We start from the raw sequence: 13,854 nt of genomic DNA on the forward strand, positions 1-13,854 counted from the left end.
TCACACAATACCCAAATTTTGAAATCAAAGAAGTGAAGGCAACCAAGGAAAATACTGAAAAGGGGATTGTGACCAAGAAACAGAAGAAAATATCTATGAAGAAGAAAAGGTCAGCAAAAAACAATCCAACCTCTACCCCAACAAGCAAGGTGAATCAAGCTAATCACAATAAAAGAAAGCTTGTTAGGAGGACTTTATATCAGGGGGCACTAATCTTCACCTCTCCCCCCTTGGAGTCATTTCTTTTAACCAACTAGAAGAAGAGGAAGAAATTCAACAATCAAGTGTCAAGCTAATGACATTAAAGAAGCGCTTGTCGGGAGGCAACAACCCAATGTTTTCGTATCCTTTAGTTTGATCTCTGTTGATTTAATTTTGATATTTATTTAGTTTTAGTTGAGTTTTTACTGTTTTTCCTTTGTTTTATGTATGTTTGGATCATGCAGAGTAATTAAAACAGGAACAGATACCTGAAAACTGAGTTTCGGAAACCTTAGAGTGTATTCATTCGGACACCTTAGGCGCCACATGAAGCTGTGTAATGGGAATTTCGTGCTGCCTGGTCCGCGCCTAACTTGAGGATTCTCAAGTTAGGCGCTAGGTGTGAGGACCCAAAGGAAGTTAGGCGCCGTTGGAGGTCAAGTTAGGCGCAGAGATAGTCGTTGCACTCGGAAGGCCTCAAGTTAGGCGCTGTGAATTGCAAGGAGCTTGAAGTTGGGCGCCAACATCCCTACACCAAGTGAAGTTAGGCGCAATGTCACTATCCAAACATGAAGTTAGGCGCACGGATCCCCAACTCCCCACCTTTGACCAATTCCAAATCAAATCCTTTTAATTCCTAAACCATATCCCTTGTGATTCACTTCCTTTTCCACCCCAGATCCTCCATTAAAATTCCCTTCGTGTTTGCCTTCCCCGTCCCCATCACCTAATATATATATATATATATATATATATATATATATATATATCTTCCTCCCCCCCCCTTTTCCTAACCGTGATCTACCCCTTCCCCTAAAAAAAATACAAATTATATATATATATATATACGCAAAAAAATCCAAAAAAAAATTAATACAAAAAATTATATATATATATATATATATATTAATTAATTTTAACCTCTCTTATCCTTTTATTATTTTTCTTGTTCTTTTGCAATAATATTTGTTTTTACTCCTCCGTACGTCTTTTTATGTCTCTCCCTGTTTCAGTTTTTCTTTGCTTGAGGACAAACAAACTTTTAAGTTTGGTGTTGTCGCTTCGCTTGTGGAATTTCTGTTAATTTTAATGGCACCAAAGGGAGGCGAATCATTTTCACGGAGGAGCACAACCTGAAGAATGAGTCGACCACTAGGATAACTGAGGTGGTTGAGTTCCTTTCATTCTATGTCCCATTCCGTTCTTATTTTGTTGTCTTCTGTTTTCTGTTGCTTTGATTACCTGCATGATCTTTAGTACTTTCAGTTCTTAGATTTAGTTTCATTCTATTATTTGCTTTTAGTTTAAAAAAATTTGTCTCATATACCACTCATTGAGCTTGAATCTAAAAAAAAAGAAAATAAAAGACGTGATGTATTGCATGAGAAATTGAGTTTATATTTACGAGTAGTCTTATTTACTTAAATGTGGTGGTATTTTCTGTGATTCTGAATGCATGACATGAACAGTGCATATCTGAATTTGAATCAAGGAATGTTCATGTATAAGGAAAAGGAATTTGGAGAACCATTATGAATTTTCTGAAATTAGTGGAAGTTAATCCTGAAAGCAAAAAGAAACAGCAAAGAAAAAAAAACAAGGTCCAAGGCTCTGAGCATCAATAACTAGGGAGGTCAGACATGATTAAAAGCTCAAAGAGTTGTTTCCTTAATCATATGCTTGTGGTGTTCATGTGTCAAGTAATCCTTGAGACAAAACATTTAGAGTCGAGATCAAATACATTTAGCAGAGTATGCCAAAGGCTTTGAGCACCACTGTCTGGGAGTAGCTGAAAGAAAAATCAGAACTTCAAGAGAGTTCCCCAGTTAAGTGCTTGTTGTGTTCTTATGTCAATTAACCCTTGAGACAGAACATTTAAAGTCACAGTTAGGCTCAAGGTGCAAAGCACAAGTTAATTGAGAATTTAAGGATATCTGCTATGTTCAAGGATTAAACAGAAATATAAAGATCAGAGAATTCATAATATGATCCGGATTCTAATTCCGAATGACATTGACATTCCTCTGATTCAAAGGAGAGTGAGATGCCAAAACTGTTCAGAATTGCAATAGATAAATCAAAATTTAAGAAGAGACATGAGAATAACTGAACTCTCACTTCTCATGCAAATTTACATCTTAATCTTGTATTAGTTTTGGTTGCTTGAGGGCAAGCAACAATTCAAGTTTGGTGCTGTGATGCGTGAGCATCTTTCCTATCTTTTCCTAGTGAATTTGCATTCAATTTATCGAGTTTAATAAAAAATTAATTATCTTTTAACCACTATAGATGCTACTTTAATTCGTGTGCAATTCTTTTTATTTTAGGTAGCATTCGGCTGGATTTGATGGAGTTTCCGCAGAAAAAGAGAAGAATGCGAATGATGCTGTCAACCCTGACCTCTCCACTCAAACCTAAATATCTCGAGCTACAGAGGTCCAATGGACGTGATTTCAGTGGCGTTGGAAAACTAACTTCTAGAGCTTTCCAACTATATATAATAGTCCATACTTCTTCTCCAACCACACTACCAAAGCTACGCCTAACTTGAGATTTCTCAAGTTAGGCGCAAGACATTAATAAGCACGCACAAGGATTAGGCCACATTCCAAGTTAGGCGCCCAAATTGTCAAGTTAGGCACCAGTTTCACTAACAACACTCCCTGGAAGCTGCCAAGGCTACGCCTAACTTGAGATTTCTCAAGTTAGGCGCAAGACACAACAACAACACGCAAGAGTAGTTAATTCCTTCAAGTTAGGCGCATGATTTACTCAAGTAAGGCGCCAATGCTCAAGCATTCCACACCAACACACGCTGCCCACCTCAAGTAAGGCGCAGCTTCATGCGAAGTCAGGCGCAAGCTCTCCCTCAATCAAGTGGTCCCCACCCCGTTGCACAAGCCACGCGAGATCTTTATTTATTCTGATTAAACTTTAATTCAATCAAAAATAGGAAAATATATTATTTAGTTTTAGAAATTATAATTTATATTAATTAGGATTAGATATAAAAGAAAAAAGAAACTTCTCTTCAGGAATTATTCCACCTCAGTCCAATTTACAGTTTACCAGAATCCTAGTTTTCACTCTTTTCCATGAGCAACTAAACCTCCACTGTTAAGGTTAGGAGCTCTGTCTATTGTATGGATTGATTCTATTGTTTTTGTATTTTAATTCATGTTTTGATTCATTTAATTCAAGAACTATTTTCGTTCTTTATTTTATGAAATTGGGTGGAACGGAAGTATGACCCTCTTTCTAGTTGAGTTCTTGTATAACTTGGAAAATTTCTTTACTTGAACAACAGCTTGAAAACATATTCTCCTAAATTTCTCATTATTTGGATTTAACAGGATACATGACATATAATCCTCTTATATTTGGATAATTAGGATTTTTGTGGCATAATAACCAGAATTAAACTTCACCCTCTAATTGGAATAAATTGACCAAGGAATTGGCGGTTGATGAGAGTTAGAGGAGACTAAAAAGGTCTAAGGAATTAGGGTTTAGTCACATATGGTTTGCCATGAGTTAAATCTTGCATGATTAAAATAGTTATTAAGAAAAGTCAATCCAGAAAATAGATAACTCTGAAACCTTAACTGTTTCTCCATATATTATTCCTAACTTATTTATTGCCTGTCTTCTGATCTTCTGAGTTTACTGTTTAATGCTCTTTGAACTCTCAACACTATTTTCTGTTTGTCTAACTAAGTAATCACTTAACCATTGTTGCTTAGTCCATCAATCCTTGTGGGATCGACCCTCATTCACTTGAGGTACTACTTGGTACGACCCGGTGCACTTGCCGGTTAGTTTGTGGGTTATAAATTCCGCACCAAGTTTTTGGCGCCGTTGCCGGGGATTGACAGTGATTGACAACTACTGGTTGTTTGATTTCTTAGATCAGACATTTTTGCTTTAATTTCATTTAACTTATTTCTTTGAAATTAAAAAAAAATTTGATTTATTTTATTTAAATTTTTTTTCTCTTGATTTCTTAAATTAAGTTTGGTGTCCCGTTAGTAGTTTTTATTGTTCCTAGTTATTTTACTCATTGAGTTTGAATTTTATACTCTTTTTTGTTTATTAGTTATTTTATTTTCTTAATTATTCAGTTTATTTTCTTTATTTTATTTCTCTTTGATTTTTATTTTCTTTTATATTTTATTTTATTTTTATTTTTCTTATTTATTTTTATTTTTCTTTATGTTCTTTCTTCTTTACTTGCCTGTTTACCACATGGTGCGTTTAATTTTGTTTGGTTTTTGTGCTAAGGAAAAATAATGGAGAGAGATCACATGGGTTACAACTCACACCCAAGTAGTGATCCATATTATTGTGGATGGAGTAACTATCCGAATTTTGGTTGGCAAAGTCAAAACCAAAGAAACTTCAGTGCTCCATGTTCCAACTATCAAGAACCACCATCTCCATATTCATACCAAGAACCACCACCTTCCTATCCATATCGAGAACCATAATCTTTCTACCCATATCAAGAGCCACCATCTCCCTATTCATACCAAGAACCATCTTCTTTTTACTCTTATCAAGAACTTTTTACTCTTATCAAGAACCATCATCTCCTTCTTATTCATATCAAGAGACACCATCTCCTTATTCATATCAAGAGCCATCATCTCTTGAGTTTCTCATGAAAGAATTCATACATGATATAAAGACGGGTGTCAAAAATGTAGAGAAATATGTGCAGTTAATTATCAAGTCCCAGGAAGAGGAACAAGCAAATTCCTTCCCAAGAGATATAATGCAAGATCCTATGGAAGAAAGTGAGGAAATCAATCAAAGGAGTTCATACTCCAGTGAATTAGAGAACTTTCCACCCTCACACATGGAAAAAGAGGAAGATGCAAAAACAAAGGAGGAAGATGCACCAACAAAGGACGTTGTAAGGGATGAAAACAATTATGGGAATCTACACTCCAATGAAGCAGAGAGTGGCATAGAGGGTGAGTTTATTGAACCACCAATTCAAGAAGTTCTTGATGAAGGGTACACTCTAACCATCACACAATACCCAAATTTTGAAATCAAAGAAGTGAAGGCAATCAAGGAAAATACTGAAAAGGGGATTGTGACCAAGAAACAGAAGAAAATATCTATGAAGAAGAAAAGGTCAGCAAAAAACAATCCAACCTCTACCCCAACAAGCAAGGTGAATCAAGCTAATCACAATAAAAGAAAGCTTGTTAGGAGGACTTTATATCAGGGGGCACTAATCTTCACCTCTCCCCCCTTGGAGTCATTTCTTTTAACCAACTAGAAGAAGAGGAAGAAATTCAACAATCAAGTGTCAAGCTAATGACATTAAAGAAGCGCTTGTCGGGAGGCAACAACCCAATGTTTTCGTATCCTTTAGTTTGATCTCTGTTGATTTAATTTTGATATTTATTTAGTTTTAGTTGAGTTTTTACTATTTTTCCTTTGTTTTATGTATGTTTGGATCATGCAGAGTAATTAGAACAGGAACAGATACCTGAAAACTGAGTTTCGGACACCTTAGAATATATTCATTCGGACACCTTAGACGCCACATGAAGCTGTGTAATGGGAATTTCGTGCTGCCTGGTCCGCGCCTAACTTGAGGATTCTCAAGTTAGGCACTAGGTGTGAGGACCCAAAGGAAGTTAGGCGCCGTTGGAGGTCAAGTTAGGCGCAGAGATAGTCGTTGCACTCGGAAGGCCTCAAGTTAGGCGCTGTGAATTGCAAGGAGCTTGAAGTTGGGCGCCAACATCCCTACACCAAGTGAAGTTAGGCGCAACTCTCCCCTAAGTTAGGCACAATGTCACTATCCAAACATGAAGTTAAGCGCACGGATCCCCAACTCCCCACCTTTGACCAATTCCAAACCAAATCCTATTAATTCCTAAACCATATCCCTTGTGATTCACTTCCTTTTCCACCCCAGATCCTCCTTTAAAATTCCCTTCGTGTTTGCCTTCCCCGTCCCCATCACCTAATATATATATTCCTCCCCCCCCCTTTTCCTAACCGTGATATACCCCTCCCCTAAAAAAAATACAAAAAAAATTTAATACAAAAAAATTTATATATATATATATTAATTTTAACATCTCTTGTCCTTTTATTATTTTTCTTGTTCTTTTGCAATAATATTTGTTTTTACTCCTCCGTACGTCTTTTTATGTCTCTCCCTGTTTCAGCTTTTCTTTGCTTGAGGACAAACAAACTTTTAAGTTTGGTGTTGTCGCTTCGCTTGTGGAATTTTTATTTATTTTAATGGCACCAAAGGGAAGCGAATCATTTTCACGGAGGAGCACAACCTGAAGAATGAGACGACCACTAGGATAACTGAGGTGGTTGAGTTCCTTTCATTCTATGTCCCATTCCGTTCTTATTTTGTTGTCTTCTATTTTCTGTTGCTTTGATTACCTGCATGATCTTTAGTACTTTCAGTTCTTAGATTTAGTTTCATTCTGTTATTTGCTTTTAGTTTAAAAAAATTTGTCTCATGTACCACTCACTGAGCTTGAATCTAAAAAAAAGAAAATAAAAGACGTGATGTATTGCACGAGAAATTGAGTTTATATTTACGAGTAGTCTTATTTACTTAAATGTGGTGGTATTTTCTGTGATTCTGAATGCATGACATGAAAAGTGCATATCTGAATTTGAATCAAGGAATGTTCATGTATAAGGAAAAGGAATTTGGAGAACCATTATGAATTTTCTGAAATTAGTGGAAGTTAATCCTGGAAGCAAAAAGAAACAGCAAAGAAAAAAAAACAAGGTCCAAGGCTCTGAGCATCAATAACTAGGGAGGTCAGACATGATTAAAAGCTCAAAGAGTTGTTTCCTTAATCATATGCTTGTGGTGTTCATGTGTCAAGTAATCCTTGAGACAAAACATTTAGAGTCGAGATCAAATACATTTAGCAGAGTATGCCAAAGGCTTTGAGCACCACTGTCTGGGAGTAGCTGAAAGAAAAATCAGAACTTCAAGAGAGTTCCCCAGTTAAGTCCTTGTTGTGTTCTTATGTCAATTAACCCTTGAGACAGAACATTTAAAGTCACAGTTAGGCTCAAGGTGCAAAGCACAAGTTAATTGAGAATTTAAGGATATCTGCTATGTTCAAGGATTAAACAGAAATATAAAGATCAGAGAATTCATAATATAATCCGGATTCTAATTCCGAATGACATTGACATTCCTCTGATTCAAAGGAGAGTGAGATGCCAAAACTGTTCAGAATTGTAATAGATAAATCAAAATTTAAGAAGAGACATGAGAATAACTGAACTCTCACTTCTCATGCAAATTTACATCTTAATCTTGTATTAGTTTTGGTTGCTTGAGGACAAGCAACAATTCAAGTTTGGTGCTGTGATGCGTGAGCATCTTTCCTACCTTTTCCTAGTAAATTTGCATTCAATTTATCGAGTTTAATCAAGAATTAATTATCTTTTAACCACTATAGATGCTACTTTGATTCGTGTGCAATTCTGTTTATTTTAGGTAGCATTCGGCTGGATTTGATGGAGTTTCCGCAGAAAAAGAGAAGAAGGCGAATGATGCTGTCAACCCTGACCTCTCCACTCAAACCTAAATATCTCGAGCTACAGAGGTCCAATGGACGTGATTTCAGTGGCGTTGGAAAACTAACTTCTAGAGCTTTCCAACTATGTATAATAGTCCATACTTCTTCTCCAACCACACTACCAAAGCTGCGCCTAACTTGAGAGGCAAGTTAGGCGCAAGACATTAATAAGCACGCACAAGGATTAGGCCACATTCCAAGTTAGGCGCCCAAATTGTCAAGTTAGGCACCAGTTTCACTAACAACACTCCCTGGAAGCTGCCAAGGCTACGCCTGTAAGATCCTAAATTTTTATAAATTAAATAATTAACTATTTACAAATTATTGTATTATATTAAAATGTAGTTTTTAAGAAAATTATTTTCAACAAGATAATTAAATAAAATTTTATCATTATTAAAGTTTAATTTAATTATTACTTATCTTATTAAATTTAAATTATCTATAAAAAAAATTATTTTGATTAGACAAAATTTATTATTATTATTATTATTATTATTATTATTATTATTGGAAGGTACCTAACGTAGCCTTCAAGGAACCAAAGAAAGGAAATGGAACTTGATTTACTATGCATATGTATATATATAATAATAACACATGCTTTCTTTTATTTATTAACCTTGACACCTAGCCAATATTTATTTTAATCATGGAATGTCATTATATATTCTTTCCATTATCTCATTCACTTGGTCAAGGTTCCAAGTGTACAAAAGAAGAAGTAAACGTGGCTTGTTTGCAATATATATATATAAGATTAATGACACCTAAATGCCTTAGCTACCACAAATTTCCATCCATTTCCATTAGCTTTAATCACTCCCATTTCTTTCATTCATACTTTACCGAATGGAACTTGAGAGAAAAGAACAAGGGAAAAGCCGTAAGGGAGAGAGATTGAGAAACCATAGAACATTCGAGTTTCCAGTTTTAATTTCTTGAGATTCGTAAATCCAATAAAAAATCTAATCCGATAAAAGTGTTTGTATCCTTCTCCTCTACGTATTGGCGTCACTTTTAATCGGTGGAAGTCGACGGTGACGTAGCTCTCCTGCCCCTTGAGTTCGGCTAACTGGAGTTTTAGGAAGCACAGACGATTTCTGACGCTTTCTCCTTCAGCAGCTCGATCAGAAAGCTTCTCCGGACCTTCTATTGTTTTGATTTCGTACGGAGGTAGGGGATTTTGTTTTGAAATTAACTGTTTTTAAACTATGAATGCCATGGAAGTCTAGTGGATATTTGTAAATAATTTATGATTGTTTGAAATGACTGAATGATGAGTTTGAATTGTGTATGTGACTGAATTTGATGAATATGTACTTGATTTCTCGATTGAAAAGAGGTTGAAAATTGTTCAGTTGGGACCCGAAAAAGGGTGGCTAACCCCGAGTTTTAGGGGAAGTGCTGTCGAAATTTTATAAAATTTGAGGTTTTATTTGAAAAGTTATTTTTAAAGATTTGGTTTTGAAAAATTAAATTATTTGAGATTTATTTAGTTGAGAAAAGGTGTATTTTATTTTTAAACTAGATTTATTAAGAAAAAAATAATGTTTTAAATCCAATTTTGTAAGGAGAGATTTTGTTCTAAATGTTGTTTTGAGTTTTTTTTTTTTTTTAAGAAAAAGGAATCTCTGCCACAGGAGAGTAGAGAACAAAGATTAAAGGAATATATTAATTAATGAAGCGTCTGCCACAGGAGAGCAGATGTGACATTGTTTGGGCCTTAGTGCCAAATGTAAAGTGGGGACGCCCACACACTGAGAACTGTTTTCCAGATGTACGCTTATTGATTTGGAAAGTCACACTGATGCGGCATAGCCGTACGACTTATAAGCACACCGATGCATCTGGAAAGCCATATCTGGGACTTGTGCCCGGGTAATGTCGGGAGCAGGTAGGCAACCGACACATGAGCTCATGGCCTGCGTTAGGGATAGACATGCATCATGTTGTTTGCACATTTGCATTTGATTGCGCTTGCTTGTTTTATTACTTTGTGATTGTATTGTTTGTCTTGTTGTGACTTGCTTGTGCATTGAATTGAATCTCTTGCTTGCACTATTTGTTTGTGAGTGTATTAAAGTGATTACGAGTTGACTTTTGACTGAAGATTAACTATGTGGCTGAGAGACAGAAAATGTGACTAGTTTTATATTTAAGTTTTGTTTTGAGTTTAGAAATTTAAAGAAAAGTAATTATTTATCTAAAGTAGAAATAAAAATATTTCCAAAGGATTAACAAAATAGTTTTACTAAGTAAGTTAATTATTTGCATCAAATTCATTACTTTTACGGCATTCCCATTCCCTACTGAGAACGTGTGGTTTGTTCTCACCACAAAATCTTCCACCCTTTCAGTGACACAGGTTCGAAGATTCAGTTAGAAGATGCAGACGACTAGTAGATTAACTTGTGATTCCTATTATTTTTATAGATGTTCCCTCGCCCTTGTTGCTTTAAGTTTTATTTTATCCAGAGGGATAGGTATTGTATTTGAGTTTATATTGAATTCATTTGTATAGCATTTACTATTATTAATAATTGTGTGATTTTAATTACTACAAATAATTTTCTGGTATTCTCTTATAAACTGAAACGCGATATCGACCTAAAGGCTCAATATTAAATAGTAAATAAGGAGAACAGATTAGTAACTCCTTACTTTCGGTACGATCATGACGTGCTAAAGGTTAGGGTGTTACATTATGGTATCAGAGCAGTTCGTTCTCATTAGAGCCTTGGGAATGGACTGACTATGCTTTACTGCATACTCTGAGTGTCTGTCATGCAGTAAGACTTGTTCCACTGACAAGAGTTTGAGTTTCAAATGCATGATTGTCTATTGATTAATGCTGTTAGTTGATCGTTGCATCTCTCATGGTATTAGGTCTGGCCAACTTAATACTAATGATTCATGTATATGGAAACGCTAATGGATTATCATAGGCGAAATAGAAATAATAGGTTATACGAATTACGGGGTTTGGTTCCGCTAGAAGTTACGTTTTATGGGTTGGATTCGATTCGACGTATACTCTTTACTCGTGCTAGTGGGTTTGAAGTCATCTCTTCCTTGATTCCTTGCAGTGGAATTCTTTGTTCTGAATCTTCATCTTGGGATGTGTTTCGAATATTTTCTGACCATACCTTGTCATTCATACATATCCTTATTCGAGCACGTTCATGGTTATTACTCGAACCTTTCGGAACATTCAACCTTAATGTTATTTACCTGTCATTATTATGTGCATCCTTGTTAGAGTCTAATTTTAAGAATCTTTCTAAATTTCCGCAGTACACTACTCTTTTTTTGTCATCATCATGAGATATGATTTTTTTTTCACATTTGAAAAACTGAATATGCCAAACCATTTTGGTTCTTTTCTTTGATGTTTTTAAAAGTGAACTGGAAATGAATCTTTTCCATCTTTTATCAATTTTCGAGGACGAAATTTTTATAAGTGGGGTAGGATGTAAGATTCTAAATTTTTATAAATTAAATAATTGACTATTTACAAATTATTGTATTATATTGAGATGTAACTTTTAAGAAAATTATTTTCAACAAAATAATTAAATAAAATTTTATCATTATTAAAGTTTAATTTAATTATTACTTATCTTATTAAATTTAAATTATCTATAAAAAAATTATTTTGATTAGGTAAAATTTATTATTATTATTATTATTATTATTATTATTATTATTATTATTATTATTGGAAGGTACCTAACGTAGCCTTCAAGGGAACCAAAGAAAGGAAATGGAACTTGATTTACTATGCATATGTATATATATAATAATAACACATGCTTTCTTTTATTTATTAACCTTGACACCTAGCCAATATTTATTTTAATCATGGAATGTCATTATATATTCTTCCCATTATCTCATTCACTTGGTCAAGGTTCCAAGTGTACAAAAGAAGAAGTAAACGTGGCTTGTTTGCAATATATATATATATATATATAAGATTAATGACACCTAAATGCCTTAGCTACCACAAATTTCCATCCATTCCCATTAGCTTTAATCACTCCCATTTCTTTCATTCATACTTTACCGAATGGAACTTGAGAGAAAAGAAAAAGGGAAAAGCCGTAAGGGAGAGAGATTGAGAAACCATAAAACATTCGAGTTTCCGGTTTTAATTTCTTGAGATCCGTAAATCCAATAAAAAATCTAATCCGATAAAAATGTTCGTATCCTTCTCCTCTACGTATTGGCGTCACTTTTGATCGGTGGAAGTCGACGGTGACGTAGCTCTCCTGCTCCTTGAGTTCGGCTAACTGGAGTTTTAGGAAGTACAGACGATTTTTGACGCTTTCTCCTTCAGCAGCTCGATCAGAAAGCTTCTCCGGAGGTTCTGTTGTTTTGATTTCGTACGGAGGTAGGGGATTTTATTTTGAAATTAACTGTTTTTAAACTATGAATGCCATGGAAGTCTAGTGGGTATTTGTAAATAATTTATGATTGTTTGAAATGACTGAATGATGAGTTTGAGTTGTGTATGTGACTGAATTTGATGAATATGTACTTGATTTCTCGATTGAAAAGAGGTTGAAAATGGTTCAGTTGGGACCCGAAAAAGGGTGGCTAACCCCGAGTTTTAGGGGAAGTGTTGCCGAAATTTTATAAAATCTGAGGTTTTATTTGAAAAGTTATTTTTAAAGATTTGGTTTTAAAAAATTAAATTATTTGAGATTTATTTTGTTGAGAAAAGGTGTATTCTATTTTTAAATTAGATTTATTAAAAAAAACATAATGTTTTAAATCCAATTTTGTAAGGAGAGATTTTGTTCTAAGTGTTGTTTTGAGCTTATTTTTTTTTAAGAAAAAAGAATCTCTGCCACAGGAGAGCAGAGTACAAAGATTAAAGGAATATATTAATTAATGAAGCGTCTGCCACAGGAGAGCAGATGTGACATTGTTTGGGCCTTAGTGCCAAATGTAAAGTGGGGACGCCCACACACTGAGAACTGTTTTTCAGATGTACGCTTATTGATTTGGAAAGTCACACTGATGCGGCCTAGCCGTACGACTTATAAGCACACTGATACATCTGGAAAGCCATATCTGGGACTTGTGCCCGGGTAATGTCGGGAGCGGGTAGGCAACCGACACATGAGCTCATGGCCTGCGTTAGGGATAGACATGCATCATGTTGTTTGCACATTTGCATTTGATTGCGCTTGCTTGTTTTATTACTTTGTGATTGTATTGTTTGTCTTGTTGTGACTTGCTTGTGCATTGAATTGAATCTCTTGCTTGCACTATTTGTTTGTGAGTGTATTAAAGTGATTACGAGTTGACTTTTGACTGAGGATTAACTATGTGGCTGAGAGACAGAAAATGTGACTAGTTTTATATTTAAGTTTTGTTTTGAGTTTAGAAATTTAAAGAAAAGTAATTATTTATCTAAAGTAGAAATAAAAGTATTTCCAAAGGGTTAACAAAATAGTTTTACCAAGTAAGTTAATTATTTGCATCAAATTCATTACTTTTACGGCATTCCCATTTCCTACTGAGAACGTGTGGTTTGTTCTCACCCCAAAATCTTCCACCCTTTCAGTGACACAGGTTCGAAGATTCAGTTAGAAGATGCAGACGACTAGTAGATTAACTTGTGATTCCTGTTATTTTTATAGATGTTCCCTCGCCCTTGTTGCTTTAAGTTTTATTTTATCCAGAGGGATAGGTATTGTATTTGAGTTTATATTGAATTCATTTGTATAGCATTTACTATTATTAATAATTGTGTGATTTTAATTACTACAAATAATTTTCTGGTATTTTCTTATAAACTGAAACGCGATATCGACCTAAAGGCTCAATATTAAATAGTAAATAAGGAGAACAGATTAGTAACTCCTTACTTTCGGTACGATCATGACGTGCTAAAGGTTAGGGTGTTACAACGCCTAACTTGAGATTTCTCAAGTTAGGCGCAAGACATAACAACAACACGCAAGAGTAGTTAATTCCTTCAAGTTAGGCGCATGATTTACTCAAGTAAGGCGCCAATGCTCAAGCATTCCACACCAGCACACGCTGCCCACCT

General features: G+C 34.9%; 2 long non-coding RNA genes across 2 annotated transcripts; both read left to right on the forward strand.

Moving 5' to 3' along the window:
- The first annotated feature begins 8,462 nt into the window (after positions 1-8,462).
- Positions 8,463-10,357, forward strand: LOC140176393 (uncharacterized). The gene is made up of 2 exons (XR_011867715.1): positions 8,463-8,963; positions 10,148-10,357. It is a non-coding gene; the product is annotated as an uncharacterized lncRNA (long non-coding RNA).
- Positions 10,358-11,775: 1,418 nt separating this feature from the next.
- LOC140176394 (uncharacterized) lies at positions 11,776-13,572 on the forward strand. The gene is made up of 2 exons (XR_011867716.1): positions 11,776-12,183; positions 13,366-13,572. It is a non-coding gene; the product is annotated as an uncharacterized lncRNA (long non-coding RNA).
- Positions 13,573-13,854: the final 282 nt, after the last annotated feature.

This window comes from Arachis hypogaea, chromosome 11 (genome assembly GCF_003086295.3).
Source record: "Arachis hypogaea cultivar Tifrunner chromosome 11, arahy.Tifrunner.gnm2.J5K5, whole genome shotgun sequence".
Lineage (NCBI taxonomy): Eukaryota > Viridiplantae > Streptophyta > Magnoliopsida > Fabales > Fabaceae > Arachis > Arachis hypogaea.